Raw genomic sequence first — 21,093 nt, forward strand, 5'->3', positions numbered from 1 at the left:
ACCAGGGAGCATTCATTGAAAATGCTGGGGGGAAGAATTAGGACTAATAAAAGGAAACACTTCTTCACACAACGTGTGATTGGTGTTTGGAATATGCTGCCACAGGAGGTGGTGATGGCCACTAACCTGGATAGCTTTAAAAAGGGCTTGGACAGATTTATGGAGTAGAAGTCGATCTATGACTACCAATCTTGATCCTCCTTGATCTGAGGTTGCAAATGCCTTAGCAGACCAGGTGCTCAGGAGCAGCAGCAGCAGCAGCAGAAGGCCATTGCTTTCACATCCTGCACATGAGCTCCCAAAGGCACCTGGTGGGCCACTGTGAGTAGCAGAGTGCTGGACTAGATAGACTCTGGTCTGATCCAGCAGGCTAGTTCTTATGTTCTTAAATTGTTTTATTCTGCAAAAAAAGAACATTCACATAATTACTTTTAAAAGAATGCTTCAGTCTCAGGAACTTCCATGTCTGTGATTATTCAGCATGAAATTAGTGTACATGCAGTGTAGATGTAATTGTGCAATATATAAGGAAGAGCAGGAAGAACAAGCGTACATATATATTGGAAGCATACAAATACTGATCAATAGAAAGTCAACTAAATTATTCTGAAAAGGAATTAATACCCAATTCTTTATTTCAGGTGCCAGGACTCAAAAACCCTTTGAAAATCTTGTTTTCTGACTTGTTAAGGTGGCGAACTGTGGTTATGCGTTGATAGTAGAAAAACACTATGCTTATTTTTTTCTCATATTCCAGGAATGAATTGTGATTATGGAACTACCTCCAAGAAAACCTGATGAGCTTTGTCTCAAATTAATGTAATATTCTGAAGAATATATAATGTTTAAATTACAAATAACAATTATATTTACCTAGTGGTCTCTGATCCAAATTATGGCCAGCTGGAGAGTTGTGACAAGCTCAAGCTAGTCTTGGTTGTTCAGACTGCTGAATAACATCACTCAGTCATTAATAACCAATTCGAAACTGAGGTTTCACATCTTTGTTTACTAGATCCTAACTAACCTTGGACCCTAACTAACTAACCTGCATTTGGACAATCGTTGCCTCTGCATTCACTGTGGCAACAGAAGGGTGCTGATAAATCATTACCATGAAGATGTAGATTTTGTTTACTCAGACCATGCTTTCATATGACACCTGAGTGAGCCATAGAGTCTGATCCTGTGTTTCACTGTTCCAAAATGTTCAACAGATGGCTCTGTATCAGTGCTTGAAAGTCATTCACCTTCTGTCTTGTGACAATAATGGTTTGGTCAGGGCCAGACTTTAGGGCAGAGGTCTGGACCCTTGGCTCACAGGCTTTGCATTGGAGTCCCAAAAGCAGGCTGAAATTTTGCACTTGAAGTATACATTACCATCTAGAAGGAGCATAAGGCCACAAAGGACAGATTCTAAATAATGTAACAGCATCACAGCAGCAATTGCCAGTGGTATTACCATGCTGGCAAAAAGTCTCGATCCCATGAAGAACGGCTGTGTAAGGAACATATTGAGTGCTACTCCACTGGCAGTCTTTAGTAAGGCATCATGAAGATCAGATCTCTGTGGTGCTAAAGCATATTTGCACTTAATGCGAGTGAAGGTATTTTAGAATGTTGCTGGACCTGTTCTGTATGACACAAGGGTCCTCTTGCATCATAGGAGCTAAATAGGATTGGATTGATAACATCACTGTACACAGTGCATCTCTCTGTGAGATCCTCCAGACAATCCTCATTGCAAAATAACTGCATCCTTCCTTCTTTGTAGTTTCAAGGGATCTGGAGCATAAATAAATAGCATAAATAAAACCAGGAAAAAGTAACACTATCTGGAATCGAAAACTATTTTCACCAGCAGATGTCATTGTGGTAGTGGTAATAGATATATAATACAGAAAGGCGGTAGGTAGCCAAGTAGCAGCGCAGTTTTTAGCAGGCACCCTTGCCATGCCCACTGACTTCAGCTGACTTGAAAGGGTATAACATTGTTTAGGAATGTACTTTCAATCTATTAGGGGGGAAATAAAAACAAACAAACCCAACAGCAGCAGCCATAGCAGTGTACAGCCTTTTTATTAGAACCAAACTAGTTGAGATTGAGGAAGATCTGAGTATCCCTACTTGGGAAATATACAGGTTGTTGGTGTGTCTAGGGTTGCCAACATTTAAACTTTCCCCTTCTAGCTAGTTGTTCCTTTAATATATTTTACTTCATGGCATAAAAAGCTTCAATTGTCCATTTCCACTCATTAAACCTCTGCTAAAGGTACAGGACATTTCCCCCTGTCTAGTAGTTGGCAGCCTTATCAGGCCATGTGGAAAGGTTCCAAACACCAATCATAAATACATCACTAAGCTTTTGAGGTTCAGAAAAATTGATCTTCCAACCCCTGAGCTCAACATTTGTGCTACAGAGGCAAAAATTTCCAACTGTTTATCTTCCCCACCCCCTAAGCAATTCTTCACAAGCCTATTATTTATTAGATAACTACGATATATTTTGTTTACATCTTTCACTCTTTTAAACTTTGTGTTATTTTCACTACATAACAAACATTGACATTCTTATTTATTGTGCTAATACTGTAAAAAAATACTTTTTAGATATTTCGAATGGGTTTATTTTTCTAGGGCTCACAGGCTATTACAACATCATCCTGTGTGACCAGCTATTTAGAAATGCTTATTTTGTTGTGCTTTACTTGGTTGAGTTTTACAAGCTCCTGAAATACCTCCATGAGCCTTGAAGTTTTGCAAATGCATACCTTCCCGAACCTAAAATTTACAATCCAATGCATCTTTCAACTAACCTTTACATAAGACAACTCATGCCAGTATATCACATAAATATTATTAAAGGATGATGTATATAACACTAGAGAACAAAAAACCAAGTGATATTTTGATATTGGTCAAATATTACAAGAAATCTGCTGTGAGATATCTGATGTCTACAAAACTTATTTTAGTGCCTTTATCAATGTTACCACTGTAAATGAATCCAGTGTGATATAGTAACGCTAAATTGAGCATAGAGGTGCCAAAGAATTATTCTAAAAGATAAATGTTTTATGAGGACAGAGATACCAGGAAGAAGCAGTTGTATAAAAGGTTCATCTGACTTCAGAACCTAAGATACGTACAGATAGAAGGGGTGTCCACCAGTGGGGAGACTAGTGGCACATGACTCATGCATGTTCCTTGAGGGTGACCATCACTGCTTCCTGAGCAAAATCACTTGGGCAGGGCTGACTAGGCCAACAGCAGGACAAGAATGTGGTCTTGCTCCTTGCAAGCAACTCTGCTTCCCGTTTCCCACTGAGAAGGATGCTTGCCAAGTAGACTCAGCAACATGCACATTCTGTATGCTGCAGGGAGAAGATGGAGGGAAACAGAGGAAATGTGAACTGGGGCAGATGGGACCTGCCAGCTGCATACCAGGTTTAGATTAAAAAAAGGTTTTCTTAGGGTGCTATACATACCCATGGCAGCAGTGGGCAATTCTACTCCTGCATCAAACACAGGGAGAGGTTGTGATATAGATATATGGGAATGAGCTAGGATGTCTGATTAATTCTGAAAGCATGACAGGTTTTCAGTATTGCAATTAGTTTCTAGCCCAGTTAGATGTGAACTGCTGAGTGTTTTCCAGGATTCTCCTGTGTTTCTAAAAGTGAGAAGCCACCTTTAGTGTGAAAGAAGACTTAAGAGCACTTCACTGAATAAGAGCTCACATTAAAAGACAGTAGGCGCAACCCAGAAAAAGTTTTGCCTTCATCTGAAATCAAGGGCACATAAATTAATCGAGCTTGTTATTCCTGACTGTGGTTTAGCAACATCATTCTGCAGCACGTGCAAAAAGGATTCTGCCTATAGATTTGTGACACCAGGAATTGTTCTGTGTGGATAAATGCTAACACATTCTGTGGTGTAGAGGGCAGTTTAATAGTGAGAACTCATGATGCCACACAACAGCTAATGATTTGTTTCAAAATGCTCTTTTAGTATGAAGCTGATCTGTAACCAAGTTATTCTGTTTGAAGTTGCTGTTCTTCTGATGTTCTAAGGATCTGTTCTTGATATATCGACGCTTTTATCAGACACTAACACTGTTAGACATGTATGCAACATTTAATAACTGGGGTAAGTCCATCCTGATTGTGATTAATAAAATCTATTGACATGAGCTCAGACAACAGTGTGGGAAGCTGTTTGTGAAGGACAGAAGTGGGAGGATTTCCAAAGTGTTTTCAAGAACACTTACTGATAAGAGGAAGGAGGCTGCCTTGGGAAACAACACAGATTAGATTTATGCCAGAGGAAAAAAAGGGGGGGGGGATAGAAACAGATTTCCTGGTTTGTTTCTTTGTGCTAGCTTTGAACAAAGAAAGGAGGGGGAAATCTGTTCTAGATTAATTGACATCTTTTAAAAGATCAGGTGCTGAGTGCTTGGAAACATTGTTGGAAAATTGTTGAAGCTGGCTGTTGTGGGTTTTCTGGGCTGTGTGGCCAAAGTGTGGTAGTTTTAGTTCTTAGCATTTTGCCCCCACCTGAAGGAGCTAAAACTACCAGACCACAACCACACAGCACAGAAAACCCACAACAACCAGTTGATTCCAGCTGTGAAATATTTCAGCAGGAGCTAAAACTACCAGACCACAACCACACAGCACAGAAAACCCACAACAACCAGTTGATTCCAGCTGTGAAATATTTCAGCAATATACTGTTGAAGCCCTACTCCCGTGGTGGCGAACCTTTGGCACTCCAGATGTTATGGACTACATTTCCCATCAGCCCCTGCCAGCATGGCCAGTGCTGGCAGGGGCTGATGGGAAATGTAGTCCATAACATCTGGAGTGCCAAAGGTTCGCCACCACTGCCCTACTCCAAGGACGTTGGTATAACACCGGCAGGCAAGCTATTACATATGCAATAATTATTGTACCCAACATCTTGCTTAAATTCCACAGTTGACTACTGAAACTTTATTACAGATATCTGTAGCTGTCCATTTTAAATAAGACACTGGGCACAGGCAGGGTTGCCAGGGTAAAGTCTTTTTGTCTGCCAGCATCGTGTTTAAATCAGATCCTTTGCTGAACTTTTAAGGGGGAAGAAGACTAAGGGACTAAGCAGTTCTCATCCTCACTTTCCCTGCAGGAGGCGAGGCCTTTAATATGGCCAGGTTACATGCCCAGTACTTGTAGGGTTGCCAACTCCCATTTGGGATTTATTGTCAAAGGCCTGGAAAACCCACATCTCCCATTTGGGAAATTTGTGGCTGGTATCTGGGAAGGGTAGACTTTAGTCAGGAGAGAGGGCCAGTGGGAATGTCATGCCACATAATTTGACAATTAAAGCTCTAGGGGAGCTTTCCTCCAGGGGAAGTATCTCTGTAGCCTGGGAGACGATTGTAACTCTAGGCTCCTCTTGGAGATTTCATACAGATACAAAGAACAAGGACTGCAACAGTGACATAATCTTAAACGAAATTACACCTTTCTAAGCAGAATTACTTAAATAGACTTAGAATGGTGCAACTCCATTTACGGTGCACTGTAAGCTAATTAATCATTTAGGTTAGTGGATTATAAACAGGTCATCTCAGAGATCCAGAGAGAACTGAGCCACTTACATCTTTTGAGGCCCTAATAAAAGCCATAATAAAAATTTAAAACAATGCATGTTACAAACAAGATGAGACATTTATACTATGCAAAAAATAAACAAGTGTCTGAATTGGAGGCCCCCTTGGAACTTGAGGCCTAAGCTTGCAGTGGGACTGGGGAGGTTAGCACTGGGGTGTTAGCACTGGGGTGGAGGGGCTGCCTCAGTTGGCAAGCCTGCAACAGCCTCATCAACCCACATCAGCACTGAGGAGATCCTACCTCAACTGGCAAGTGGGCTCATCAGCCCAAAATGGGGCTGGGGGAAGTGTTGAATACTAGGAGGGGACTGCCTCAGCTGGCAAGCCTGCAACTTAACCAGCCCAGATCAGCGGGGTGGGGAGGGGGGTCTGGCTGCCTCAGCTGGCGAACCCACAACAGCTTCACCAGCCCAGATTGGCACTGGGAGGGTGGTTGATTCAACTGGCAAGCCCTCAGCCAGCTCAGTACGGCACTGGAGGATGGGGATTAGCTCACCAGGCCAGAGTGGGATGGGGTGGATACTTTGACTGGCAAGACTGCTGCAGGTTCACCAAGCCAGATCAGGAGTGGGGGAAGGGGTTGTCTCAGCTGGCTTGTGGGTCTGATAAGCACTCTCAAGGTGCTGGATCCCACCCCCAAGCAACATGTTTGACACCCTAATATAGAGTTTGCTATTGCTTGCCTCTGCTTGGGCTGAGAGAGTTCTGAGAGAACTGTAACTGGCCCAAGGTCACCCAACAGTTTTCATTGGGGGGACTGGCGATATGTGACCTTAATCCCTGTATTCCTTACCACTATGGTACCATAAGGCCCTCAAGTGGATCAACATTCCTCCCTTTCATTTTTTTAAACTGATACTCAGCGGCCCCCAGTGTCCTGTGCCTCCTAGAGGGCTATGAGCATACACAATCCTTATCCATCGCTATTTTGCAATAGAATGGATACCCATATATTCAGAACCCCTTACTGTGTTGGTGGGTGGACCCATTTTGTTAATAGGCATGGGATCAGCAAGTATTGCATCTATATATTTCAACAGGACTTTGTTTCTTTGTTAGAACGTTGATCATGCTGAAATGATTGCTAAAATTCTGCAGTTATTTTCTTCAGTTCTTTCTAAAAGGTCAGAACTAATCTACAAAGTTAAAGCTGAAACTGTGTCATATTTTATGTTCACATCCTGTCTACTGCTGCAAAGATACAGAGCTGATTATCAAAAAGCAGGAGTAAAATTGACTGAAGAGTTATACTTTGCTTTAATGTCTAAGCACTTTTTTCTGACTCCTACGCTTCACATTTGCATAGAAACGTATCATTTGTGAACTATAACACACTGATATCTCTATGCAATAGATTTAATCACAGACAGATATAGAACATGCAACAGCTGTAGAAGCTAGAAATATTCTGCAGAAGGTTCATGGCAGTGTGTCTAACATATCTAAATAGAGCCTGGCTCAACAGCCAGAATTATATGTTGTTATATTATATGTTCTGTTCTGTTAAGTGCCATCAAGTCACTTCCAGCTTATGGGAACCCTATGAGTTAATGACCTCCAAAATGTTCTGTCTTTAACAGCCTTGCTTGGATCTTGTAAATTGAGACTCCTTACTGAGTCAATCCATCTCCTGTTGGATCTTCCCGTTTTCAGTTTTGTCTACCATTTTTTCCGAGGACTCTGGTCTTCTCATAATGAGACCAAAGTACAATAGCCTCAGTTTAGTCATTTTAGCTTCTAGGGACAGATCAAGCTTGATTTGATCTAGAACCCACTTACTTGTCTTTATGGCAGGTCATGAGAACCAGTAAAACTCTCCAACAACATCACATTTCCAAAGGAATCAAATTTCATCCTGTCAGCTTTCTTCATTATCCAACTTTCATAACCATAAGTAGTAATGGGAAATATTATGATATGAATAGTCTTGATCTGACTAGTGACACATCTGTGCACTTAAGAATCTTTTCTAACTTGTTCTCAGTCTTGCTTTCCTTCTGATTTCTTGGTTGCAGTCTCACTTTTGGTTAATGATGGAGCCAAGGAATAAAAGATCTTGAACAATTTTAATTTCTTAATTATCAATCTTAATGTTGTATAATTCCCAGTAGTCTTGTTGAAGTTCAGCCATAATCCTACTGTGGCATGTTCTGCTTTAACTTTCATCAGTAGTCATTTCAAGTCTTCCCTATTTTCTCCCAGTAATGTGGTATCATCTGCATATGTCAAATTATTCGTTTTCCTTTCATTAATTTTCACTCCACCCTCATCTAAATCTAAACCAGTTTTCCTTATCATGTTCTGCAAATAGACTGAAGAGATAGGGAGATGAACTATATCATTGTCTGACCTCTTCACCAATTGAAAACCATTCTATTTCTCCATATTCTTTCCTAAAAGTAGCTTCTTCATTATGTTATATACATTGTATTATGACTGATTTGTTGTCTTTGTTGTTCATTTACATTGTGTCTCAATTACCCCATCCTATTCCCACTGCCTTATTTTGTTCTTGAGTGATCTTTGCAGTTTGATTGAATTGTTTTTACCATATGTTGTAATCTATCTGAAGTCTCAGTGAGAAAGGGGGACTATAAATGAAAGTAATAATGATTTTAAAGCTGTGCTTGGGGCTAAAAAACTTCATCTAAGCATTCTGAAACATGTCCACTAAAGAGGAAACCGATGTGCAGGTTGGTTTTGGTATTACTCTTCAAAGCTCTTAGCAGTCTGGGGATGTCATACCTTCATGACCACCTCTCCCAATATACCCCCAAAGAGCACTACACTCAGCAAATAACAACTTACCAGTCTCAGGCCTGAAGAGTGTCCGGCTGTCCACAAGTAGAGCTCGAGCCTTTTCAGCCTGATGGAACACCCTATCTACCAAGAACAGGGCCCAGTGGGATTTAATGCAGTTCTACAAGGCCTTCAAAATGGAGTTGTTCAACTAGATTTCTACTCAGATCTATCTAATCATTACAATACATTAGTTATCATTAATAGCTTTCTTTTTCAAAGGGCAAGATTCCATTTTAGCCCTGCTGATCATTAGAGAGGACAGAAGCAGAGCAAGATGCTGTAACCACTGCACCACAGCCTTCCCCACAGCTCCTTTAGATTTGAACAAGTTATGGACTAAAGTCCTCTCCACATGAAACCATCTTCAGCCACCAACTGAGCTGCCTGCTCCTTGCATGTGGTTACCGGGTCCTCTGGCTGTGGTGAGTCGCTATACCGCGGCGGTGCTGCCCTGGGGAGCAGAAGAACGGTGGCAACGGTGGGGGTGTTGGTGGCAGAAACCCCCCACCACGGCTCCGATCGCCGAGCGGGACAGAGACGGCCGAGCAGACGAGGCTGCGGGAGTAAGCAGAGCCGGTAGTGAGTGCCGCTGCGCCGGGCATTGTGGAAATCGAGCCCGCGGCGGCGGCGGCGGCGGAGCAGTTGATGACCGATGCTTCTGCCGTTGCTGGATTGTCTGCCTCCCCTTGTTGTTCCTCAGTGCCCTCCACTTGCGGCGATTAATAGATCTGTGGTGGCGGCAGGAGCGTTGGTGGCGGAAACTCTTCAGCCGCTGCCTTGCCCACAGAGCGGAGCAGTTGGAGCGGAGCGAGCGGGCGGAGCCATCAGCAGCTGCGATTACACCGGACATCGCAGAAATCGAGCCCAAGGCTGCAAAAACGGGGACTACAACAGCGAGGCCCGACAGCGGAGGCGGGGCCACGCAGAACGTTCCAGGGACGTCAGAGGAGGCGGCCCTGCTGATCTCAATGTTGCAGCAGTCTATGGGTGACGTTTGCAACCAGGAAGCAACTCTTCAATTTTTTGCTCATCTAAAGTCGACTGCCCAGCATATAATTAACATCTCGAGAAGCCAGCAGTGGCAGCAACAGCGCTATTGTTCATTTAGGACTCAGTACGTGGTGGATGCCGAGCTGCCAGTGAGCGGCAGTGTGGTTACGATCCGAGAGCCAGTGGCAGTGACTCTCTTACCACTGCCTGTCACGGCCGGTATCCCCTTTTTCTGGATCCCACTGATTAGTTTTTAGACCTCAAAGTCCAACTTCGGAGAGTTCTACCCAGGTGGTGTGAGCCCTGGGCGAGGACTCCTTGAGGAGGTCTATATAACTGTAGAATTATATGTTCACAATCATTGGTGTATATTTGCTATAGCTGGAATTTAATTAGCCCATAGATGGGGGTAATGCTATGAAGTCTAAACTGGGAACTGTAGCTTAGTTAGTTAGACACTAATTGGTTACCAACGGCGAACTCGAGTCCACTACGGTGGAGAGATCTTCGCCAGGGTGACAGGCAGAGAGGGATTTGTAGGAAATGGGGGCCCCACTTAGGGGTTCAGGGATCCCGGTGTTAATGGGACGGGGTAGATATGACGGTAGGCGGCGGCCATATGAGAGAAGGTGGGGGAGAGACAGACATGCTCACCCACCTTCTGACCTCCGACCTATCCTGAGGAACGTAGGTGGTAGGGTTCAGAGAGACTCCGCTTCGTCATTGGTGCTGATCAATGCCAGGTCCATAAACAACAAGACCACAGTTCTCCGGGATTTTCTTGGAGACCTGCAGATGGACCTGGCTTGTATCACCGAGACCTGGGTGCGTGAAGGGGAGACCGTAGCTTTAGGCGAGGTCTCACCCCCAGGTTTCGCGTGCTTGCACCGATCACGAACACGGGGCCGGGGGGGAGGAGTGGCAATGTTCATCCGTAATACCATCCCTTTTAGGGCAGCCCCTGTCCCGGAGATCGAAGGTTTGGAGTGTGTCGGCCTGGAGTGGTTGGCCCAGGAGAGGTTGGCTGTTCTCCTGATGTACCGGTCGCCTAGCGCACCGGGAGATAGCCTGCCGTGGCTGCTAGAGGTGGTGGCGGACTGGGCATTGCGGTTCCCCAGGCTTATTGTCTTGGGGGACTTCAATGTCCATGTCGACGCCGCCTCATGTGCGGTGGCTGCGGACCTGGTGTCATCCATGGCGGCACTGGGCCTCTCCTTGGTAAATTCTGGCCCCACTCATGAGGCCGGGCACACATTAGACTTGGTCTTCGGGTCGGGGGTCAATATGGTCATGTCCTCTATTGATAGAGTGCCATGGTCTGACCATTATGCTCTGAAGGTCCGGATGGACGTGCCACAACAACCCTGTCTAGGCGACGGACGAATTTTTGTCCGCCCGAGGAGACTTATGGATCCTATTGGATTCCTGAATGCTCTGCGGGACTCTGAACCCTCCGGCATTCTCGATGAACTAGTGGAAGACTGGAATTCCCGTCTTTCCGATGCCATCGAGGTGGTTGCTCCCCGGCGTCCTCTACGACCCTGCTCGCGGCTGGCCCCTTGGTACACTGAGGAGCTTCGACGTATGAAGCGGGAACTTAGACGACTAGAGCGAGTGTGGAGGAAAGCTCGTGACGAGGCTACACGAACACTTTATAGGATGTTTATGAAGGCCTATGAAGTGGCGACGAAGGAAGCGAAGAGGGTTTTCTTCTCTTCCTCCCTCGCATCTGCTAGCTCCCGCCCGGCACAATTATTTCGCATTATTCGGTCCTTGACCTCACTATCGGAGGGGTCTACAAATTGTCAATTGGCTATCAGCTGTGAGGCATTTATGAGCTTTTTTGCAGATAAAATCATGTCGCTTCGCCAGGACCTTCCTGCCACCTTAGAGTCAATAGGTGAACTGGAGGCTCCCTTGCCGTCTTCTGGGCCTTGTTTGGCCCAGTTCTCCCTGCTCTCGGAAGCCGCTGTCGACAGGGCCCTGGCTGCTGTTAGACCTACTACCTGTCCTCTGGATCCGTGCCCCTCCTGGCTTATTAAAGCATGCCAGGCGGAGTTGCGACCCCACCTGTTGAGTATCATCAATAGCTCCCTTGAGCAAGGAGTTTTTCCTGGTGGGTTGAAGGAGGCAGTGGTCCGCCCACTCTTGAAAAGACCATCTTTAGATCCTGGCGATCTGGCCAATTACCGCCCCGTTTCGAATCTACCGTTTCTGGGGAAGGTAATTGAGAGAGTGGTGTTGGAGCAGCTTCGGGGTTTCTTGGAGGACACATCGGCTTTTGATCCCTTCCAGTCCGGTTTCTGTGCTGGGCATGGGACGGAGACTGTTCTCGTCGCCGTCACAGATCTGCTCCGCTTACAACTTGACCGAGGCGGATCGGCGTTGCTGGTTTTGTTAGACCTAACCGCAGCGTTTGATGTGGTCGATCACGACCTTTTGACCCACCGCCTGGCTGCTTCCGGGGTGCGAGGCACTGTCCTTGAATGGATTGTCTCGTTTCTCCGGGACCGGACGCAGCAAGTGTGGTGTGGGGACCAAGCATCTCAGAGGTGCTCACTTCATTGTGGTGTGCCCCAGGGAGCGCTGTTGTCCCCACTATTATTTAACATCTATATACGACCCCTTGCTCAGTTGGTGCGGAGCTTTGGGCTGACATGTCACCAATATGCTGATGACACCCAGCTCATTCTGTTGATGGAGAGGGGAGCGGCCGCCGCCCCTGCGGCTCTCCAGCATTGTTTGGAGGCTGTGGCCAGGTGGTTGAAACAGAGCAGGTTGAAGCTGAATCCATCGAAGACGGAGATCCTCTGGCTGAGATGTGAGGGGGAGGGGGGGGACTTTCAGCCGCCGGAGTGGGAGGGGGCTATATTGGCACCAGCCCCCTCTGTCCGCGACCTGGGGGTCCACCTGGATTCGTCTCTTTCAATGGAGACCCAGGTGGCCCATGTTACCCGGGTCGCGTTCTACCATCTACGCCAGGCCCGGCGGCTGGCCCCCTTCCTCTCCCAAACTGACCTGGCCACAGTGGTCCATGCAACGGTCACCTCCAGGCTAGACTATTGCAACTCGCTCTACGCGGGCCTTCCCTTGCGCCTGATTCGAAGATTAAAAATGGTCCAGAATGCAGCGGAGCGTATGCTTACAGGAGGTGCCATAAGAGAACACATTACACCTGTGCTTCGCCGCTTGCACTGGCTACCCATTGAATACCGAATCATTTTCAAGGTGTTGGTGTTAACCTTTAAGGCCTTGCGTGGCCTGGGACCTCCGTACCTGCGGGACCGTCTTACCCCATACGTCCCGAATCGGTCTCTGCGATCGGCAGAGGCCAATCTACTGGTGATCCCTGGCCCCTCCATGATACGGCTAGCCTCCACCCGGGCCAGAGCCTTTACAGCTCTGGCCCCCGCCTGGTGGAACGCACTTCCACCAACGGTTCGGGCCCTGCGGGACCTTGCTGAGTTCCGCAGGGCCTGCAAGACCGAATTGTTCCACCGGGCCTTTGGGGAGACTAGCCGCTGATAGGGGCCCCCTCCCTCCTTCCTTTTTCCCTCCTTATTTGCTATTATAACATCATATAGCCCTATCACCCTCCCCTTTTGATGTACGTTCTAGAGGGAATTGATAGTAGGCGCCAACTCAGTTAATATCAATTTTAATATTAAATATAGGTTTTAATGGGGTAGGGTTTATTTTTATTAAGAGCCATCGTATCTTATATATATTATTGTATTTTAATTCTGATTGTGCTCTGTTTACATGTTGTACACCGCCCTGAGCCCTTCGGGGGAGGGCGGTTTATAAACCCAATAATAATAATAATAATAATTTTAGCTATTGGAGAAACAGATAACATAACTATTACATGCATTTCTTCTTCTCCGTCCCTCTTTCATCCATCATCCAGTCAGCCTTAGAATGCTCAGGTGATTTGGAGGGAACTGGTCAGACTGCTTTCCTTTCCTGAAAAGCTCAGTTGACAAGTTAATCAGCATTGCTGCACTTGAGAGGATTGTCATGAACAAATTTCTGCAAATTCAAATCAACTTTAATGAGAAACGTTATATTAGCATATTTGATTTTTACAAACAATGGCTCTTTATTTCTAACCTGAAAGATATTGATTGGTTGAAATCGCCATGGTTCAGACTGGACATCCTTTACCAAACCCAAATAGATTTAGGCTCTTTAAAAGAAATGGGCCAAGTCTGTGTTGGATACCTGCATAAAGAAAACATGGCTTGATCAGAACTGAGAGCTTGGAGCCCATGTAACTTAATCCAGTTTGAAATTATCTTAAACAAAGGCAATTTCTAGAACTTGTACTGTGAATCTGAAGCCTCGCTTGGTCATCTTATTTTAGTTAAGTACTGAGGAAAGGCATTTACCTAAATAATTCTGTATTTGGATTTGTTTTATATTTTGAATTCCATGTGATCATTTTTCCTAACATCTAACTTGTTTTTATTATCTGCATTTACAACTATAATATGATTTAATGTGCCTGTGCTCCCCTTCACGCATAAATACTATGTTATATTGTTCACTATTGCTATACAGATACTTTGGCTTTATATAAGAAATCCCCATCTTCAAAAGTAGTGGGAGTTATGAATATTAATTGTAATTAATGATTGAACATCCCCTTGAAGTGATGGTCTTTGATTATTTTAACTTTTGAGAGTTTTTGAATATTAACTGGGAGACAAAATATGCAAATCAAGGATATTAGTAAAAACCTGTGCTGGGTTTCCTATACATGATATCCCTTGGCAGTACAGTAACTTTTATTAGGCATCAAAAGGAGATACACCGAATAAAAAATAGACAAGATAAACTGGGAGGAATGTCGACATCCCTTAGCAAGATCAGATAGTTAAACACAGTCTTCATTAAACAACAGCTAATGCTAGAATGTTTGTTCTAATGTCACATAACTGCATTCTATAGCATCCAGAAAATATTGTAGTATTGTGGATCAGTAGTGATCAACATAAGCACAGAATGCATGTTGTATGCTATTAAAGATGCTATATTGAGATATTTGGAGAAAAACCAGGAGCAATTCAGGTAATGTTAAGTACCTTCTAGCAATGCAAACTTAAAGACACTTTCCTGGGATTAAACCCCATTGAGCAGACGTAAGCTATCCAAGCAGATTTAGGACTGATCTCTAAGTATACACTTAACTATGTCCCAAAGCACCTAGTGGGATTGATCATGCTTCATTTGGCTAGATTATGGTTATCAAAATTAATCTGAATCCTCCTAATGTAGTTTACAGGTGTCTTCCAGCAACCTGGGCCCTGTCCTCTGACATTCATAAGTCTACAGCTGTAAAGCAGACTGAGACATTAATTATACAGCAAAACTATTGCATGCTTTCTTTGAATTATTTTATTTCTCTGCTTCTAACAATGCACTCTGAGACTAATTATTCTGTAACCAAAATGGTTGTTAAAAGTAGTATGCATGGTATGCTTTCTGAATAACAAAGAGAATGGGAGAATTAAACCACTAGATCTGTTCCGAAATTACCACATACCAAGTTTAGCTTAAGTAAATATAACTTTGCAATCCTTGACCCTGGCTGTTTTTAAATTCGCCTGTAAAATAGCTCTAACTCTTTTTTGCCTTTGAGAGGTTCCAGAGTTTTTGTATCCTATGATGAAATGCCCAATCTCTTATATCTGGTAGTTTCATTAAGCAAAACCATATTGAATAATGATCCAACAGCAGTATATTGAAACTTCGGATAGATATATAAATGTTTAATTTTATATATTAAAATTCAGTATCCTTTACAAATGTTTAAATTGCAGCACAGATAAAGGGTGATGAGCCAGGATTAACCAACAGTCATCAGTGTATTAAACTAATAAAGGTGTATCTACATTTTTGAAAAAATTCATATAGTACATATTCTGTGCAAACATTGTGTGTGTGTGTTTGTATCTAAAGTGCCATCAAGTTGCTACTGAGTTATGGTGATTCCAACAAGGGACTTTCAAAGCAACTGAAAAGCAGGGGTGGTTTGTAGTTGCCTTCCTCTGCAGAGTCTTCCTCGGTGGTCTCCCGTCCAAGTATTGACCTTACTTAGCGTCCAAAGTCTCATGAGATTGGGCTATGCCATGCCATTTTCCTCCCAATCAAAACATTACCATTCAATTATTCCTCTTGATTATAGTGTATGAGAAAGAGAGAAATGGGGAGGAGAGACCTAAGTCAAGATAAAAATACTAATAACAAAACATCCATGTTAGGATGTGAGTTACAGGCAAGCTTTTGTACCTCTGAGTCATCTATAAAATTGAACAAACAGTGACTAATCTAATCCTTGTTAATCCTCAAAAGTGCAATTTAGTTATACATGGAAGAGTAATGCAGTTTTTTAAATCTCCAGAGCATCTTTGGGTAAGGTAAACTACATAAAACTTTTTGGGGTTATGTAAAATCATGCTCATGGTGCATTTATGTTCAAGAAATATATACAATGTATGCAGTTGATGTTAGGAGGTGCCAGATGGGTTTTCATAGTGACTTATTTTGTAAACCTTTAATCGTCTAAAACATGTTTTCATTTCCATAGATCATAAGAAGAAATTTAATACATACAATTTTGGAGAGAAAAACTTATCTTATTGGTCAAAACCAGGGGTAGGGAACCTTTAACACTCAAAGAGCCATTTGGACCCGTTTTCCATGGGAAAAGGAAACACTTGGAGCCACAAATAATTTTTGACATTTAAAATAAAGATAACACTATATATAGGGGGTTTTTTTACCTTTTACTCTGCTCATTCTGAGAAGCACATGGATGCGCCCGCCCTGCTGCCTGCAGGGCGGGCAAAGATGAAGCCAGCAGCTCTGCCTCGCCGGCCGCCGGGAAAGCACCCACCCCACTCCAACAGGGCGGGTGAGAGGGGAAGCCCGTGGCGCGGCCCAGCCGACCGTGGGCTGTTGGTGCGCCCACCCTGCTGCCTGCAGGGCGGGCAAGGATGGGGCCGGCGGCTTGGCTCATGGAGCCACAGTGCAAGGGCAGAAGAGCCGCATGTGGCTCTCGAGCCGCAGGTTCCCTACCCCTGGTCAAAACTAATCTTTTAAATAGACTAAAGTAAATATAATTCATTATGAAGAGTTCTAGAAGTAAAAATTTAAAGCCTGGCAGAGTCTCCCCCATTAATTAGGTGATTATGGCTGCAAACTTAAAAAGCACTTTCCTGAGAGCATGAATACAATGACACACTGAGCAGACTTTGTTAGAATTGCTGGCTGTGATGCTCAAAGGCTAGTTGCTTCTGGATAGTTAGATTCTCTTGCACAATATATTTCTATTTCACTGCTAAGCCCACACAGCCTTTGCTCTCAAAGTACGAAATTGGTCATTGTACAACAGTTTGGCAGATGGCAATGAACTTTTCTCTTCTTCCTCCTCAGTTGGTGTCTGTTGCTGCAGTCCTAAGATCATTTTTCTACATGGGACTTACTTCTGGATATTCCTGCTTAGGATTGCTTTCTGTTTATCTTGTTTGTTTTAACTGACACTTGAACCAAGTGAAGTGGCGGAGCTACAAGGGGACAGGAGGGTGCATGTTGCACCAGGTGTGCCTGGGGGGACATGAAAATCACCCCCACCCCCTTCCCCCCTCACCCTGCCCTGCCCGGCCTGGCCCCACTTCACCAGCTTTGCCCATTTTCAGCTGGCAGAAAGCTGTTTTCTGCTGACTGGAAAAGGTAAGTGGGGGGGCACGGGAGGAGGAGCCAGGGCCGTGGGGGGCAGAAAACATGGAGTGCGACCTGGGCATACTCCTGCCCAGCTACAGCCCTGACCAAGTAAAAACTCCTGAGATTCATGTTCCCTTTGATACCTTCATTGAGAGGCCTAATAGCTGGACCTGCTTTGAACAGGCTTTCATCAAGAGGTGTATTACTCCAGACACATATGGATACTGTTCTATAAAATATATTAATTTTCTGGTCTTTTTATCATTTATCCTTTGCTGAGTTGGCTCTGGACTCCAACTCAGAGGAAGAGCACAAAGAGCCAGTTAGATGGCCTTGAGGAGATCAGGAAACTTAGAAGACCTCTTGCATGGCAGATGACACTGTCCCATCTATTCCAGAGACTACCTGCCCCTGAGGAACCTGCAGTGGAGGATTCTCCACAAGAACTTCCCTTTGTCATTCTCTCACCCCGGCCCTGTTTCTGGGGTAACTAAACACTAGCCTGGGACTCAGCCCCAAAGCTAATAGGATCCACCTTCACCAAGAAGGGACAGCAGAGGCAGCAAACTCATATTGAGATAGTCAGGAGGAGACATGGGGCCAGATTAATGTGTTCCACATATGGAACTACCTAGTTCTTTGCAGGCCAAATTCTGGCCTAATCATGACATCAAAGGAGAGTTCCAAAAACTGCCTTCAGAATATCTGAGACAGCTTTGCCTCAGTCTATTTAAGAGTAAGGAAGGGAGCACTGGTGAATCAATCAGTTCACAAGGTGACAACCTCTTGGGGTGTTAGATCCATCTTCAACTTTTCTAAGTGATAAACTGCAGAGTAAGTCCTGGCTCTGAAGGAGACAAGCAGAACAGGAAACCTATGGTCAGAGCACATGGAATCCCTCATGATGTGCATAGCAGTCCCAGGCTGCTGCCTTTTAGATGATTATATTTTATCTTCTGAATGTCAGTAATAGGCTGGATGAGGGAAAACAAACATAATCTTGACAATACAGAGGTTCTCTGGGTTAGCAGAAAGACAGACTAGGGACTTTAGTGCTGCCCTGTCTCGGGTGGTATGGTCCTCCAATTGAAAAGCCTAGTTTGCAGTTTGGCAGTGTTACTTAACATAGCAGTCTCCTCAGAAAGCCAGGTGGCTGCAATGATTTGGAGTATAAAATTCTGCCCAACTTTGGCTAGTGCTTCAGCTGCATCCATTCCTGATTCATTCAGATATAGCCACAGAGACCCATGCCTTAGAACAGGGGTCTGCAACCTGTGGCTCTCCAGATGTTCATGGACTACAATTCCCATCAGCCCCTGCCAGCATGGCCAATTGGAATTGTAGTCCCTGAACATCTGGAGAGCCACAAGTTGCAAATCCCTGTCTTAGAACTATCAAGACTGGACTACTGCAATATGCTATCCTTAAAGCATGTTTAGAGACCGAAGCTATACCCTATTCAGGATAAAAATGACAGATCTGTGAATTCATCCGCTCGGGTCCTAGTGCCTGCCTACCTACTTCTATCCCGAGGCACTAGACCTAAGCAGAGAATTCTAGAACAAAGACATTCAGGAAATGGCAGATGAATTCACAACTCTCCTGTTATGTTTATCCTGAACAGGGTGTAGTGTAGAATGCTATGATTAGACTGCTGGTCAGGGCCAGCTATTGAGACCACAAGACCCAGATATTACAGATTGGTTGCAGACCCAAGCCCAATTCAGGGTATCACTTTTGATCTTTAAAGCCCTACATGACTTGTGTGTGGGGTGGCTGAAGAACCTTCTGCTCATTTGTGTTTCTACCTGGGATTTGAGATCACAGGGAACATTACCTCCTGACTGTCCCATCAATCAAATAAGCTTGGTTAGTGGCAGGGACGTATGTAAGGAGGGGTTCATGGGTTCAACCCCCCCCCTTACATCTTCACATATTTCTTCAAGGGGCAATTCTCCAAAGATTACTTAAAGGGGAAAGGATTCCAAACTGAGTTTTAGTACTTTCCCCTTTAGCAATCTTTGGGGAATTGCCCCCTTAATAAATATGTGAAGGCTTTGCAAGAGACCAGCCTGCCTGGAGGGCGAGGGAAACTTGCCTCTTGGCAGCTAGGCACTGGCAAGGAGGTGGCAGTGGTGGCGAAGGGGGGCTGCCGCTGCCTCCCTGCCTAGCAGCCGGAGGGTGAGGGAAACTGCCCCCTGAACCCACCCCATAAAATTTTTATACCTACGTCACTGGTTAGTGGGTACACAAGATAAACCCTTTTTGGAGGCAGCCCTATGATTATGGAACAGCTTCCCCAAGGTGTGCCAGACACCCATACTTTTGATTTTTAGGAGGTAGTGGAAGACCATTTTATTTAGGACTGCATTTGATAAAGTTATTACCAGTCTTAAAGTATGATTTTAATTTTTGGTTTTTATTTATTCTATTGTATGTATTTTGTCTGCATTATAAGTTACTTTGAGGAAGAATGATGGCTAAAAAAAGGAGCAGCAGTGGCGCAGGAGGTTAAGAGCTTGTGTATCTAATCTGGAGGAACTGGGTTTGATTCCCAGCTCTGCCGCCTGAGCTGTGGAGGCTTATCTGGGAAATTCAGATTAGCCTGTACACTCTAACACATGCCAGCTGGGTGACCTTGGGCTAGTCACAGCTTCTCGGCGCTCTCTCAGTCCCACCTACCTCACAGGGTGTTTGTTGTGAGGGGGGAAGGGCAAGGAGATTGTAAACCCCTTTGAGTCTCCTACAGGAGAGAAAGGGGGATATAAATCCAAACAACTACTCCTCTTCTTCTTCTTCTACCTGATTAGGAAGATAATTCCACAATTGTGAAAACACGTGGTGCACGGAAGAGTAATTTAGAAAACGTAGCCCTCAATGCAACTGTAGTACTTCGGAGGTGGGCCGATCGTTTGGCGAAGTCCACGGCGATGCTGGCTTTGCAAAGGTGACAGATGGGACTAGTCGCTGCCTAAACTCCCTTCTCTGCGACGGACAAAGCAGCCAACGGCCGTCAGGATGGAGACCTTCACCTTCTTTGACCCCAGTGAAGCCGATTGTATTGCGTATTGTCAATCAGCGGATGACGGCACAATCGAAGTCCCACCCACCCCCAAGCATTATTCCAGCATCGCGCCCGTTCACTCATATTTCATGTTCCACCCTCGGAATGTAGTAACCCCTCCCATTTAGGGAAAAAGGAGGCGGGATTCAATGCAGCTGCTGCCTACTACGAGCTTCGGTTGGACAGGAAGGCGATCGTGGCGTCGCGATTGATCTTCGTCCCAGCCTCTCAGCGATCAGTCCAGCTGGGTGGCGCGGCGGGGGCCGCCGTGCTCTAAGTCTCCCTGTCAGTCAGTCTTTCTTTCTTCGCCTTGCACTTTTGTCGGCGCTTCTCAGCGAGCGGAGAAACGAGGACTCGCTCCGTTAGGAGTTAGCCGAGCGGGCGCAGCGCCAACTACGGAAGCGGGTGAGCCCAGTTCCTAGTGCTGAGGCAACTTGTGTTTTCTGACGAAGAAAAGAATTTCCGTTGGTTGAGGCGGTTGAATAGCGGCCGTTGGCAGAGCGCGGCGGTTTCTTTCTCCTCGCAAATTCGCAGGTTGAGTCGCTTCCATAACCTCTCTTGAAACACATTCGCCTTCTGGAGACCTCCCGCCGCTTTCTTGCTCCCCGTTTCGAAGAGCAAACTGCAGCGGGATCCCAGGTAGGGTCTCCTGCCCGCTAGTCCGATCCGAGGAGACTGGGGCGGAGGGGGGCGGGGCAGGCCGAAGAAGGGCGGCCAGTAGCCTTGGAGCCCCTCTTGTCTGCAGGCGAGTCGGCGGGCGTTCGTGCTCGGTTGCATGTGTAGAGGGAAGAGCGTGTCGGAATGCCTGTGGGCAGCTTTCGCCTGCTTGGACTAGGTTCCCCTTTTAGCGTCT

At 45.2% G+C, this 21,093-nt stretch overlaps 1 protein-coding gene across 5 annotated transcripts in view; it reads left to right on the forward strand.

The window, feature by feature from the left end:
* Positions 1 to 21,093, forward strand: part of FAM126A (family with sequence similarity 126 member A) — a 60,741-nt gene that overhangs the window by 1,364 nt on the left and 38,284 nt on the right. For 2 of the 5 annotated variants that reach the window (XM_048511131.1, XM_048511132.1), the window contains exon 1: positions 20,430 to 20,645. The exons of 1 other annotated variant lie outside the window; for it this stretch is intronic. The gene's annotated coding sequence lies outside the window, so the exon portion shown is untranslated. 2 more of the 5 variants (XM_048511128.1, XM_048511129.1) reach the window with 2 other exon arrangements.

This window comes from Sphaerodactylus townsendi, linkage group LG11, assembly GCF_021028975.2.
Source record: "Sphaerodactylus townsendi isolate TG3544 linkage group LG11, MPM_Stown_v2.3, whole genome shotgun sequence".
NCBI lineage: Eukaryota > Metazoa > Chordata > Lepidosauria > Squamata > Sphaerodactylidae > Sphaerodactylus > Sphaerodactylus townsendi.